Here is a 15053-nt window from a genome sequence, read left to right as displayed (position 1 = left end):
TAGACCCGACGGTCGCAGTGTTACATCCCCTAACAATAATAATAATAATCTTGGAAAATTATAAATCTCTTCATTATAAAATGAAGCCTTTATTAGATTATTAGTAATATTCTAGTGATTCATTTAGGTCAACTCACTTATTACCGTATTCCAATAACAACTTACTCATAATAAACAATTGGTCTATCTTCGTTAAGATTTACCTGTAATTATATTTATTTATTATTTTTGTATAAATTTATAAATCTGAAATTAATGAGCACAATCAAGCAATAAACCAAAAAAAAAAATAAGAAAAATATCGCAAAAAATCAAAGAAATCAAAATAAATGCAAACATTTTTATGCCTCATTAATCAGAAATTTTATTTAAGTTTGTAGCAACTTAGGTTTATCATTTATTTATGGTGTCGTGTTGTTGTTTTTTGTTTACTATTTAATGACTAAGATTACACACCACTGGAACCACACAACATAATGACAGACTTACCTAAAACATGGAAACTCCATCAAATACCCGTAAACGACCTTCAACAACCTTGCGAATGTTGTGAATGAAATAGGAGTGAAGTCCCTTCCATGCCGAATTTTTGCAATACGCAAATTTGCCAATTCATTAAAGTAAGTAGGGTAAAGGCAGCCAAACGAATACCCAAACATTACAAGGCAAGGCTTCAATTATTTATAGAGCTTGAATAATACAAACAAACTGACATAGACATGCTTCCTTTTTCATTGGCACAGTTTATGTGTCATTTCACGGGATATGTTATTCGGTTTCTAGGAGTAACCATAAAACACAATTTCATGAAATAAAATCGCTGTAAAAGCTACAATTATTATTTATAGATGCTATTAAACCAAATATTTACTAAAATTTTGGATAAATGTTATCGTTTAATTATTATAAATTGAATAATGTTATTTTGCATCTTTATTGGGCAACAATTTATATACTGATTTCATCTGTAGTTTAAATGATAAATTTTATTTATATATAAATTATTTATAAGTGTTCTAGATAAAATTTATAATTGTACAAATTTTTTGCATAATATTTTTACATAGTTTTTGTGATCTCATCTATTCTAAAATTAAACTGAAAGCATATTAGATAAATTATTGAGCCTTAATTGCTATTGCTATCATCATTAAGGCAAGGCACACATAAGCTACTTTACGAGTCATTATGCACACATAAAGTGCATAATGCAGTGCAATGGATTGCAACAAATGCTTTCCTATTATCGATTTTCGTATTGATGATATACAGGACTAAGCAATTATAACAAAAAGAAAGAATAAACACTTCTATATGTGTGTCTAATGCATTGTTTAAATGTTGTATTAGCATATCAAGGGTAGTCAGCACTTTTTATACACTGTGTCATGAAGCTATAATAATTATAGAAATTGACAAATGACATGTAAATTAAACATAAGAAATGTTTGAAGATATATACGTAAAATGAAGGTGAACAGACACTACTCACTACTTTTTTGTGATAAGAAATTGTGAGTACATAAAGCATCTTACTTGAGGAAACTATGTGAAAATATCGGACGAAGAAATAAAACCCAAAATAACATTGTATCTAGGTAATCGAAATTGAGAAAATAGTTCAAATTTCAGAAGGGTTCGTATAGAAATAAAAAGACAACAACAAAAATTTTAGTTAATTTATTAAAATTTGACTGACCATACAACGCTGTTTCGAGTATTGCCAAATACTTATTATCAAAAAGAATCCACAATTTATTTTGAAGTCATAGTCACAGAGTTCTAATAATAAATTTGTATGAGGACTTATAAAATAACAGCTTTTAAAAACCTAATACACTTTCTCAAAACCATTTAAGTATGTCTGTATAATATCTAACAACCCAGCAGCGTTTGCGACTAGTTCTGAACTAGTGAATTCACTAGTTCCCATGTGTATAATACTAGTCGCTTCATAATCTACTTTACGTGGGCTCAACTGGTGAATTGTACAATGAGTTGTCATTGCCGGTCCTCGGAACTAGTCTGTTCACTAGTTCATAAGGGTCAATTGTCTTCGTACATACACTGCGGCACTAGTCTCTGCACTAGTTCTTTGTTTCTCATTTGTTTTGGTTTTCTCTTGTTCAAAAATAATAAAATGCAATACCAAATTTTGTGCAAAAGTATTGAGAAATTTATAAGTTCTAAGTGGCGATTTAACTCATCCCCACGCACAAGTCATTTCACTAGTTCCTGTGTTTCCTAAAGAACTGCTAGGAACCTACACTTTGAAAACTTAACTTATGCACTCTTGACACGATCGAAAATAAGAACGTTTTTTGGTGTGCTCGAATATCATAAATTATATGATATTCATATGAGAACATCGCAATACTTTGATCAACAAAGGTAGTGAAAATGTTTGATTTAAAACAGGTACAGAATATATTCGACTATCCAAGTTGACCATACTTAAATAGGGATCAATCTACGAAGTTTATACACATGTCTCATAGATAACGGGTATGTGGGGCACTGCCGTTAAAAAAACTGTACTATCCTTACTCTTCAACTATCCTAAAAACTTAACCCTTTTTAAATATCGAGGATTCTATGAAGTTCATACAGATGCCCCTTAGATATCTGTCTAATAACGAGTATGCGAGGCACTGTCATTAAAAACATATCCTGTCCTTGCCACAACTAGAAGTAAATTGAAGAGCGTGACGCACACTTACTTTTTTACTGTTAAGTATATGTATAATCTGGTTTAAGCATGCTTGGGACTCACGTTCTTATGGATTTTAGTTAGTTACATGTGATCTCTTCTCTAAAAACTACTTATAGTTTATTAAAACTTCGAAATAGTTTCAAACTCTTTTAAGTTTTATACGATAATACCCATATACTTAAGTGTATTCTCAGATACGTTAATAAGCTTATCTAACCTTACTTATTCGCTTACTGTCTATTTCCATATCTGAACTATCACTACAAATATCAAGTGTATATGTGTAGCATGACGTAGAAGTATTTTATTAAACTATAGAATAATTGAGTTCTAGATTTGTCTACAAATTACTTAAATCTAGTTTAAGCATGCTTGGAACTCATGTTTTTATGGATTTTAGTTAGTTATTCCTTTTTCGATTTTTCATTCGATTCATTGAAGTTTTTTTGACACCAACTGCTTTTAAATTGTCAATCTTTATATTATAATTAATGCATATTTAAATATTTAAGCACCATCTTGATACTTTCTTAGGGGGCTGTTAATTTTTATAGCGTCTGTAGTTTAATGATGTACTTAATTCAAAGTAGTTATTAACATAATTTAGAAAAATAAACAATAATTTAAAGTAGTCTGGTATGCTTCGTAATAAAAGAAATACCTATAGCATTTTATATTAAAAATCTGTTACCAAAATTAAACCAAATCTAATCAAATTTAATAATGTATTAAATTAAAAATATATGTGCTTCCATATACTGATAGTAAATCCATTTTGATATGAATTTCGTATTGCTGATAAAAATTCATTTTATTTTTTTTCATACTGTAATTTATTAATAGAAAAAATTGTACACCACGATCTATACGATCTAATGCTATCCCATCGAGCAAAAGTCCTTAGCTTATCCAAACAATTTCAGCCTATTGATATATCTTATTCATATTTCTTGGTTAAAGTTTTCATACCTCAAGCTCTTCACAGGGATGTCTGTGGAGGTAATGGATTTTTTTTCTGACAGCCGTAAGGCATGAACATTATTGATATTGTAATATTAACCGGTATAACGATATATCTAAAAACTTCCCGCTAAGGAATGCGACGTTATCCATGTTCGTTCTGATTCCGAAAGTAAAAATACACATAAAAATGCAGATTTGTGTTAGAAAAACTTTATTAATTTTTAATATATATACTTAAAATTTAAAATTTCAGCAACATCATTTAGAGAATTTGTCGAAATTGAACTATTATATTCATAGCTGTCATAAAACTGAACAATTGGTTATAAGTAAACTTCGTTTTTAAGAAAAACATTCAAATAAAATTTAAAAAAAAAAATTTTTCTTAAAAAAACTTTATTAATGTATATATTATATTATATATATATTATTACATAAATTAAACCTCAATGTAGATTCAAAATGTGTGTAAAGGGTATCTAAAGTTCGCCTAAGCCAAAGCCAAAGTTAACATCTTAAGTGGTTTTGTATAAAAATTTGTAGTAATTTACGATAACTCTTCTACACATACACAGCTGGTAATAGGGCGACCATAACTTGAATTTTTGATTTTAAAATATCGAAAATTCTCCACATTAATTGTCCACATTAACACGATGCTTTTCACAACAAAAAAAGTCCAGTAGTCAACGGTCTTTGGCAGTCACATAATCTTTGGTGGCCCATTGAACCGCTTGTCTTTGATATTTATATCTGTAATTTCACATCAAAAAAAATCAAATTAGTAAATTACTGTAGCGATCGGAATTGACAGTGGACAGTGTCACATCTTCGTCATTTTTAAGAAGATCTTTTACATCTCCAAATCATAATACAGTGGCTTCTTGTGGATGAAATAGCATTTCGACATTTATTTGTGGGTTACCCCAAATGTCATCCAATTAAACTTAAAATATGATATATCACTGAAACAGATCCTGAAATAAATAACCCCATATTAAGCCAAAAAAAAGTTGTTTTATTCACGGTTGCCACTTATAGTACTTTAGTACCAAAATTGGTACTTTTTTTTTTTTCGTTTGGTACTCATGTTCAAAAACTGGTACATTTTTGACGACCCAACTTTATTGTGGATATTTCCAATTAATTTTTTTTATAAATGCAACTTTGCACTATTTTATATTTTGTTCATTCATAACACTATGAAAAACACAGAACGAGAAAACAAAAAGGTTTTGGACCTTTTTTTACAGAAATGGTACCTTTTTAAACCAATTTTGGTACAGAAAAAAATTTTCAAGTGGCAACCGTGGTTTTATTGTTACTCTGCAACGTACTAAGCTGCTTCTCTGCACTGAAAAAAAGATTTAAATCTTTAAAAGTGCTATTTAAAATCTACTAGATGGAGAAATAGTTATGAAAATGGCGAATTTAAATTAATGAACTAAAATGTAAACACTTTAATTTTACCTTTAATCGGAGTATACTTCCAACAATTTTACTAAATAACATTCCCATACCATACACACCTACATAGTCGACTAACTTTGCGGAAATATATTACAGCCAAAAAAGTACAAATGCAGCTTCAACCCTATAAGTTGCATTGGCTCATTAATAACAGATTCTCTCTGTTCCTAGAGTATAAAGTACTCTTGTACAACAGCATCATAAAACCAATATGGACTTATGGTATCTAGCTAATTGGTTATGCTATTCCTTAAAATATTGAAATTATCCAAAGAGATTAGTCAAAAATACTGAGAACAATCACTGGTGTTCCTTGGTATATAAGGAATGAAAGCATCCACCGAGATCTACAAATTCCTTTAGTTTAAGCTGAATTTGACAATATAAGATAAGAATACAATAAACGGCTGATCCTTTAGCTAAGAATCTCGCTCTTCTATTCACTACTACCCTTCAAGCTTCAAATAAAAACCCCACTCTTCTTTTAAGTAATCTGACAAAGCTTAATTGCCTACTAAAATCTGCTAACATTCATTCCAATAAAATTTAACCAATTGATTTAAGTAAAGTCCGTGATATAAGGTTTACTTATTTTTTATTTATATTATATTATATAAGGTATAATTCAAATAAAAATTGTAATATTGTGTAATTAGTGATAAATTAGTGATAAAATTTTAGAACTTATTGTAAATTTCATTGTCAGATAAAATACAATAAATAAGTATATAGGTACCCTCTGCTCAAAAAGTACGCGGATTTTGTAAATAAAACACACAAATTTAAATTTTATTCCAAATTTATTTTATCTCCTTCAAAATCTGCTCCTTCTGAAGCGATACACATATACCAACGCTTAACCCAATCTTCCATACACTTTTCGTAGGCCCGTGAAGGTATGGCTTTTAGTTCCTTCAGAGAATTCTCTTTTACCGATTCAATCGACTCAAAACGCTTACCACGGAGGGGAGATTTGAGTTTCGGGTAGTCTCACATTAAAAGCTACTGTAAACAAACAAACAGCTAAACAAACGTAAACAAACAGATGGCGCTCAAATTCGTACCATATGTCAAGAAAGAGTGTACCAACAATTTTTGAAAAATGTCCATTACTTAAGGACTAGTTAACAAACAGCAAAATCTATACTTCGATACTATTCGATCGATACTTTTTGCGTAGAAGGTAGGTTAGGTTAGGTTATACCGGTGATCTCTAGTGGATCCATTTAGGCCTATTGGCCCATTGTGATGCCGTATATAAATAATAAAAACCTCAGGGTTTAAAAACACCTAGAACATTTTGCGAAGCATAAAATGATATTTCCTCAAGGAAGGGGGCTCCTAGAGTACTAAATCGCCGACGTGCATGAGCTGGACAAAAACACAAAAGATGAGATACGCTCTCATCGTGCTCCCCACAGCTACGACAGATTTGGTTGAAAGGAAGACCTAGTCTTCTAGCATGGTTCCCTAGTTTACAGTGTCCTGTAGTCAACCCTATCAGAAGACCAATGTCCTTGCGGGACATCTCAATTAGAGTTTTCGATTTCCTTTTATCGGAAAGTGGCCAGATTGCATACAGATGTTCTACATATCGTTGAGTCTTCCCATCTTTTGTTAAAAGTATTAGTGCAGAAAGAACTCAATAACAATTTACATGATGTTAGCGATATGCCCAGATAGTCTAGGTCTCCGAGTATGGTTCTGAAGCACCCTTTCTGGCTAACTCCGTCTGCTTTGCAATTTCCGAAAATATCCCTATGGTGCGTAGAAGGTATATATTTAAAAAAAAAACTCTACTTAATTCATCTACTAAAGCCTTTAGACTTAAAAAATAACTGTAAAGTGTCATCCTTAATATTGATAAAATATTAATATTTTACAAAATTACAAAACATTGCATCTTCCAGTAACAAAGTATATTTAAAAAAATTATTTTTATTTGAACTAAACTCTCTAAAGCTTCGATTTTCATATAATTTTACAAGAATTTAAGTATAAAAAGCATTCTATGAATAGAGTGATTGGCATAAAATTTGTTTATAAAAATATTTTATAATAAATTTTAAGCCCTAAGCTAATAAAACACATAAAAATAATTGAAAGAAAAACCATATTTACTTGAATAAAATTTTATATTCTCAAGGAATGGGAATACACAAATCACTTAAGTAGCATTATCCATTAAGAATATAACAGAAACATACAAGGTTTATCATTAAAAAACACTTTTCATCCTTGCACTACTGGTTGTATGCATTCCTTGTAAGCTTAACAAGCATTTTATCCTTTTCAATGATGGCATTATGAACATCGTCCAAATGCATTTATTGCACATATTTTATTCGCTACAACAGCCATTTTTACTACCAGGATTCTCAACTCATCCCACAGCCGAAGATTCTTATTCTCACTCGAGTATAAATAGAAAATTTTACGCCTCATTTCTATATGCTTTGCTGTGCTGTGCTAAATTCGTGCTAAAAAACTGCTCCCCAGTTGGCTGCTATCGACTTCACGCCAAAAATATATTCTTCAGCTATTTTTTGTGGTTTGTTAACATAAAAAAGTTTAAAAAAGTTTAAAAATTTGCATAATTTTCGACCCCAGACAAGTTCAACAAAGTCAAATAAACATAATTTGAAAATTTTGTATTTTTGCAATTTAATTTCCAGAGACTTTGGGGTAGGCGTCTATAATTTCATTACTTTAGTCTTTTAACGCACATATTTATCATTTATTTATCTAAGAAATACGTATATTTACTTGAAAATATTTAAACTTTGCCATTTATGGATACTATATTTACTTATTTATACTTTCCTCTTCTTCTTCTTCTAGGTGGAAAATGTGCGTATGATTGATCGTTACAACTCGAAGAATCCCACTGTTGGCACTTTGTATTTAACTGCGACACATTTGATTTTCGTCGAACCAGACAGCAATAAGGAGACATGGGTGAGTAGACAGACGACTTCTTAAGACTTCAACAATTTTTCAACATGTTTAATAAATCGTATCATTAATTCCTTCTGGAATTACAAATAAAAGCACGTAGAAATACAATAACTCATGCATTCACATATATCATCGAATAAAACAAATAAATTGAAATCAATTCATGAAAATGTTAAAAATCCGACATCTAGAAAATTCTCACAACAAACTTTGATTTTACTTTGCATAATAAATGAGACTTCAGACGATGTGAAAGATGAATTTGTATCATTAAAAATAGGAATAAAGATAACTTATTTTAAAATTTTTTCTATGAAGTTACAAAATATATCAATCTTATTCCTCCATACTAACCCAACCTCAATCCTCTCCGAACCCTCCTATAGAAATATATAGAAATTATAAGAGTTCTTAAAATCTGACATCTTACTTAGGAAATACTTAAATAAACATATAAACAATATAAATATATTTTAATAGAATAAGATAAGTTTGCAAACTGTTAAAATCATACATTTAATAATAAAATTATCACTACGTAGTTGCTTAAGGCCCATGTTGCTATAGCAATAACCTATTCTTTACATGTTATTTAAATAATAATGTAAAGTTAATAATTAATAAATAAATCTTATTTTAATATAATATATATTATTAGTCCCAGTTTGTACAATAAGTTTACGGAATGAAAACAAAATTTTTAGTTGTAAAAATTAATCCATTTTTCAATATAATCTTTCTCAATTTCAATATACTTATTGCAACTATCTTCCAATTTATGGATACTAAATTTGAAAGGTACACAATAGACCATAAACCATTATTATTACTATCTCTGTAACAATTTTCTATAAGGTCTGCAAAATACTCCTTTACAGCAAAAATAACCATTTCGTTTGTTCAAAATAATTTTCCATATAATAATTAGCTAAGATGTGGGAGGGTCCAGCAGTCAGGGAAAGCTAAACATGAGAACTAGGCTGAAATCATATTTTTAATCAATTGTTAACGTCCGTTTTGTCGTAAGAAACTAAATTCTTAATATAAACTACTGTTTTTAGTAGAGAAGTTTTTATCGAACAGTAGTGATAAGTAGTGATTTTGCAACAACAAAAATTTTTTTAATTATTTTTTTATTAAGTTGAATTTTTGGTTGACCATACACCTGTTTCGAGTATTGCCAAATACACATCATTAGTGGTCTCGAAATTATTTCTTATATATATTTATTGGTATATAAATTGTTAAGACTGCACGTAACTGGGGTTGAACTCGTGCCCTTCCAAAATTGAAGCTCAGAGTCAGTGTTCATTAGTCAAGTAACACAAAGTCATACTTGATTTGTATGTTCGACCTTTGGAGTTTTTTGTTAATTTGCTGTAAAAGTTCATAAACAAATTTGCTTGTTCTGTTATATTAGAATGCAATCATAAACCAACTGTAAAATAATTGAATAAATTATATCTTAATTAACTATTTAAGCGATAATTTTTTGAACTATGAAAATTTTTCACATTTAGTGCCACTATATATAAATATTAGAAGTACGGTATTCAGAATTTATTTTTTAATCTATCAAAAATATAATTAAATATAATTTGTTTTTTAAGTTTTTTTTTTATAAGATTAGAAAATATATTAATCTTATAATAAATACTATTACCAGAATTAAATTGTATAATACGTTTAAAAATGAAAAATTAATTTATTTTGTAATATGATTTTCCTCAACTTCAATGCACTTACTCCACCGATCTTCTGAAATCGTTTTCTACATAAGAATTAATTAAGGTGTGGAAGGACTCAGATGTCAGAGAGAAATTTTAATTTTTAAAACACTAAGATCTTTTTAATGACTATATCTCATAAATAGTACTTTAAGTCGAAAAAATTTATACTACAGAATATACACTATTTGATATCGCTAGGGATTTATAGATCTGTGCGTGACTAACAGCCAGCTAGATTACTTAAGCTAATCTAATGCCACTATATTTTTCTAATGAATTTTATAATGTCAGAAGGGGAGAGTAGTTCTCGATCCAGTGACCTCCTCCTGGACCTGGATTAAGACTGGGCAGTCACAGAGAATGTGACTGGAATTCTCGTCTGCTTCTAAGCAGAGTCGACAATCTATCTCCTCTGACAGACCCATTTTGTTAAGGTGATAACGCAGACCATGGTGACTCATTCAATATCCCACCGGCAACCTCAACTCTGTTCTGTTGAAGTAGGATACCTTACCATAACTTTAAGGATGAACCAGCTCTTTAACCTGACGGTTGCCTCGACTGTCATGCCAGTAGCGACTTCTCTCGGCTGAAAATCATTTACCAATTAGAGTCCTAATTGTAGACCAATTTAATCCACAATAAAGCTCCGTTCCACAGATTTGAGTGGCAGATCCTGCCCTTGCAAGACTGTCGGCAAACTCATTACCATTGATTCCTGTGTTACCAGGCACCCAGCATAGCATCACTTTGTTTTTGCTTGCCAGCTATTTCAGTCTATTATAGCAGTCTAATAGAAGGTTCCACTAAATAATAGTAAATTTGTGTTTTTAGACTAAGCCTTTTTTGTTTAAATGGGAATATATTTAAAATATTGAAATAATATTGTAATTTCTTAGTTATATTAAACCCTATTGAAATAGAATTACATTTATTTTTCAAATTATTTAAAGCCATAATTATTTAATTTTGCTGAATTCAACTAATTTTTTTTTTAAATAAATTTCCGTTAATAATAAATTAACTCAATAAACATATTCTGTTATAAAACAAACTATCTAATCCTTCTGTTACTAATATTTATTAATACATATTTGCCTCTCAAGAGAGGTTTACATATCTAATTTTTTAATCCATCTACTGATCCTATACTTTTTAATTACGAAATTACATCACTCTTTGTCTATATATAATTTTTATCACATTTAAGAATGAAGACTTATCTCCTTCATACCTAAGATACAAATTAACCAAATCCTTTTTTATGAGGCCTTAAGCTCGCAATTTTTCCCTGCTTCAAAGCTGGCATGATTCGTATTATTTGATAATTAAAAAGGCACTTCAATGAACTTCATCCGTCCTTGCTTCTCTTCAAGTACAAAGTGTTTTGTTGACGTCAAAAGTATAAAAACTATTTTTAATATTTTTTTTTTCATTAAATCCTTTTTATAAAAGTTATATCCTTAAAAAGTTTGCACTTTGTTGACATTTTGCACTTTCAGGAAGAGTCTATGAAAGATTTTGCCTGAAAACTTTAACGAGCATTCGCAAGAGTAGAAATGTATATATCTGCAAAATATGTTACGTCGCAAAGTATACTTCTTGAACAACCTCAATGTAAAACAAATTAACGTTTTAAGTACAATTTAAAATGATTTATGAATAAAGTTTCGCATATCTGCATTTTGAGATCAAGCTTAAATTATTTTTTGTTTTTGTTGTGTTGCTGCACAGAAGAAAATACAATTCCTGGAGAAATATTAAAACAATAAAGTAGCAGAAAAATTTTTAAAAATGTGTTTGGCAATGATAAAACCTTCGAAAAATAAATTGACATGAAATAGTGTAGTTTATTTTATTTTGAATATTATTTCAAAAAATAAATGATATCATGATAACTGTAAAAATATTTGCATTTGAATATTAAAATTACTCTAATTTTGTTGAACAGAAATCAATAAAACGATAGATGAAAAGATTAAAATAAAAAAAATTGTATTTATATATGGTATATATATTGAGTTTACCGACAAATAAAATTATAATAATTATGATCTACAAATCGCGTTATCAAATCTCAGAATGGTTACAGGATCCTCGGGGAGGTATGCAGATCTGAGTTCAATTATTGCTTAGTCCGATGAAGTGATAAACAATAATCCAGTCAAGGCGTAAAGAGGGGTTTTAAAAATACCTCGAGTAAAGATTAAAAGTGTTCAAGTGCACTGGCTCAAATAGCTTCAACATAATAATAATGAGGTACAAAATAACAACGAATAGATCACTTACATTAATGTATAAAAGTTTTAGAAATAAAAAGTTTTAGAATTACTATATTTTACTTAAAAATCCTTTAACCTCACAGCATAGTTAGTTAGTTAGTTGGTGTGGAGAGAGGAACGAACGCTAAGAAAGCTGTTTTAATTTCACAATTCCTTATAATAATGAGTAGATTAATAGACAAGTTACAACCACCAGAAGCATTCATAAATGTGAGTGCCCGGTCAATGCTAATACTGAAAATATCGCTTAGTGTGTCAAAGAATGGGGCACCCAAAAGCTTAAGCTTGGTTCTGGACAAGCTTACTATGTCCAAGCTAACTGTGTCTACACACAGCAGGTATTCTGCTGTCCTTTCTTTAAGTGCCGATAGACATGTGATATAGTGCCCTCTTAAAACAGATATTACCCTAGATACTTCTGATAATTCTTCTGTGTACCAAGTCAGAGGTTCTACATTTGGAACCACTGACATCGTACAGTATAAAATTCAAATAAAGAGAATTAATTAATTTTTTTTGTTTTTCTTAAGACTTGTTGATTAGTTATTGATGCAATTACATTTTTTATGAATGTCTCAAAACTAAATAAATTATAGAAGTTAATTTTGTTCTAATATAATATAGCAAATGAATTTGTAATCACAGCAAATTAACAAAATGTAAAGTTCAAACATAGGTACAAGTCAAGTACGACTTTGAGTCAGTCATTAGCCATGAAGACTGATTCTGAGCTTCAATTTTGGCAGGGCACTTGTTCAACTCTTGTTACTTGAAATTTAAAAAAAATAAATTAATAAAAATAATTTATGAACAATTAAGCTCAAGAAATAATTCCAAGACCATTGATGTATGTATGTATTTGGTAATACTCGAAATAGCTGTATGGTCAGCAAAAAATTCAATTAATTAAAAATAATAAAAATTTTCGTTGTTACAATTTACTTCTATTCAATAAAACCTCCCTATTTTTTTTTATATTAAGAATTTAGTTTGTTTTGTCAAAATGGACGTTGGTAAGAGAATTAGTTTTCATACTTTAATATGTTCAGCGATTGTTCAACATATTATGATCCATATTATAAAATGGTAAATCTCACACTGCACACATGATTGCTTGGATGATAATTCTGTTTGACATCTGTTACTAAAACAGTGTTAACAAATCAGGATCAAAAAATGGATATCGCTTTAAGTTAAAACAGTGTTCTTAATAAGATAGAGTTTTCTAGTACTATCGTGACTGCTGTTTTTTTACATTATTTACAATTATATCAAGTTTTTTAATGCTACGTCGATCAAATAGGTTCTCGCTCTCCTCAGTTTTTGTTTTACTAATATGTGGTCAGAGCATATTTTAATGAGTGTTCGTACTACATAAGATTGACAACGAGAACACTAAAGCCTTGTTTATAACTCGTAAATACAGGCAGCATCCATCAATCGTGAGAGTTGATGACATCGCGATTAATTGGGAGGATAGCATTAAATACTTAGGAATCATGTTTGATAAGCGGTTCATTTGACTCAACCACATACAAGTCAAAAGAAGTAGTTGCGCAAAAATACTGCACTGCTTACAACCACTTTTCAAACGCAACAACCTTAGCGTGAAGAACACAAAGCTGATCTACAGCCATATAATTAAACCAGCACTACTTTATGGGTGTGACGCGTATAGCAAAGCTGTCGACTCTACTATCCAAAAGCTACAAGTTGCTCAAAGTCAGGCTCCCTGAAGGCTCTTCAAAGTGCCAAAAAAGTCAAAAAATACATAAAGGACAGACCTCTGAATCTATATGCGAAAACCGACAGGCAGCACTACTTAGCACTATCTAATCTCAGAGTAATCACTAACCGCACGGGGAGGTACGTAGATCTTAGATCAATTATTGAATAATCACGAAGATTATCAGGGATTGTTAAATTAGTCAGTGAGATGGGTGAGACTCTGCAGAATCCCCCCAGCTATCATAAAGTAAAAGTGCCCAGATGCACTAACTCGGAAAAGACTTAACTTAACATAACCAAATAGGGAAGCATCTTTCAAATTAAAATTCTTTGAAGAAAAACTAACAAATCAGATTAGATTAGATTGGTTTTGTCTTGAATAAAATCAATCCTTTTACACGGTTATACCACATTCCTCCCTTAATTTTACTGAAATCTTATAATAAACTATGTTTTTTCAGATTTTTTATTTAACTGTATTAATTAAATTCTATATATGTAAAACTATATTTATATATAATAAAATTAGCATTCATCTCTTAAATCATTGCTTTTGCTTTGGTTTCCAATAAACCTTGAATCGACCAAAATGACTGGTCATAAATTTTGTGTAGTACTTAGTATGGAAGTTAGTGTATAACTGAAATATTGTATGTAACTTTACTTATGTATTTGTATATAGTATAGTTTGAGGTTACTTTAACAATTTTATTTAAAAAATCAATTCCAACTACAGTTTTTTCCGTCATCCTTACGATTCAAACAAGACCAACATTTTGACGCCAACTAAAGAAAGCATGACTCATGTGGGACAAGGAGTCTAAGTGAATTGTATGTCAAGTGCGAGGCCAACAGCTTATCACATAAAATACCATTTGCGTTTTATATACTCGCAAATGACTATGAAGATACATTTAAATGTATCTATTGTTGAAAAGTAAACTTAAAAACAAAAATTCAGAGAAAAACTTAGAATATTTTTAAAGACAAACAGAAATTTGGATGCAACGTGCGCATATATTTATGTTGCGGATGGCATATTTTATAACTTAAGTGTTTTTAGGTTAAAATTTAAATATATTTTTAGTTTAAATAAAAATTTCATATTTTTATTTTCATTTTTTTTCCTTTATAAATTTTTAACATTAAAAGGTGCTCACTTATTTTCTTAAACTCATTTGTATTCGTGGAGCAACTCTTGTATTTAAT

The sequence above is a fragment of the Teleopsis dalmanni genome, chromosome 2, assembly GCF_002237135.1.
Source record: "Teleopsis dalmanni isolate 2A chromosome 2, ASM223713v2, whole genome shotgun sequence".
Classification (NCBI taxonomy): Eukaryota; Metazoa; Arthropoda; class Insecta; order Diptera; family Diopsidae; genus Teleopsis; species Teleopsis dalmanni.
This window is presented reverse-complemented; position numbering follows the sequence as displayed.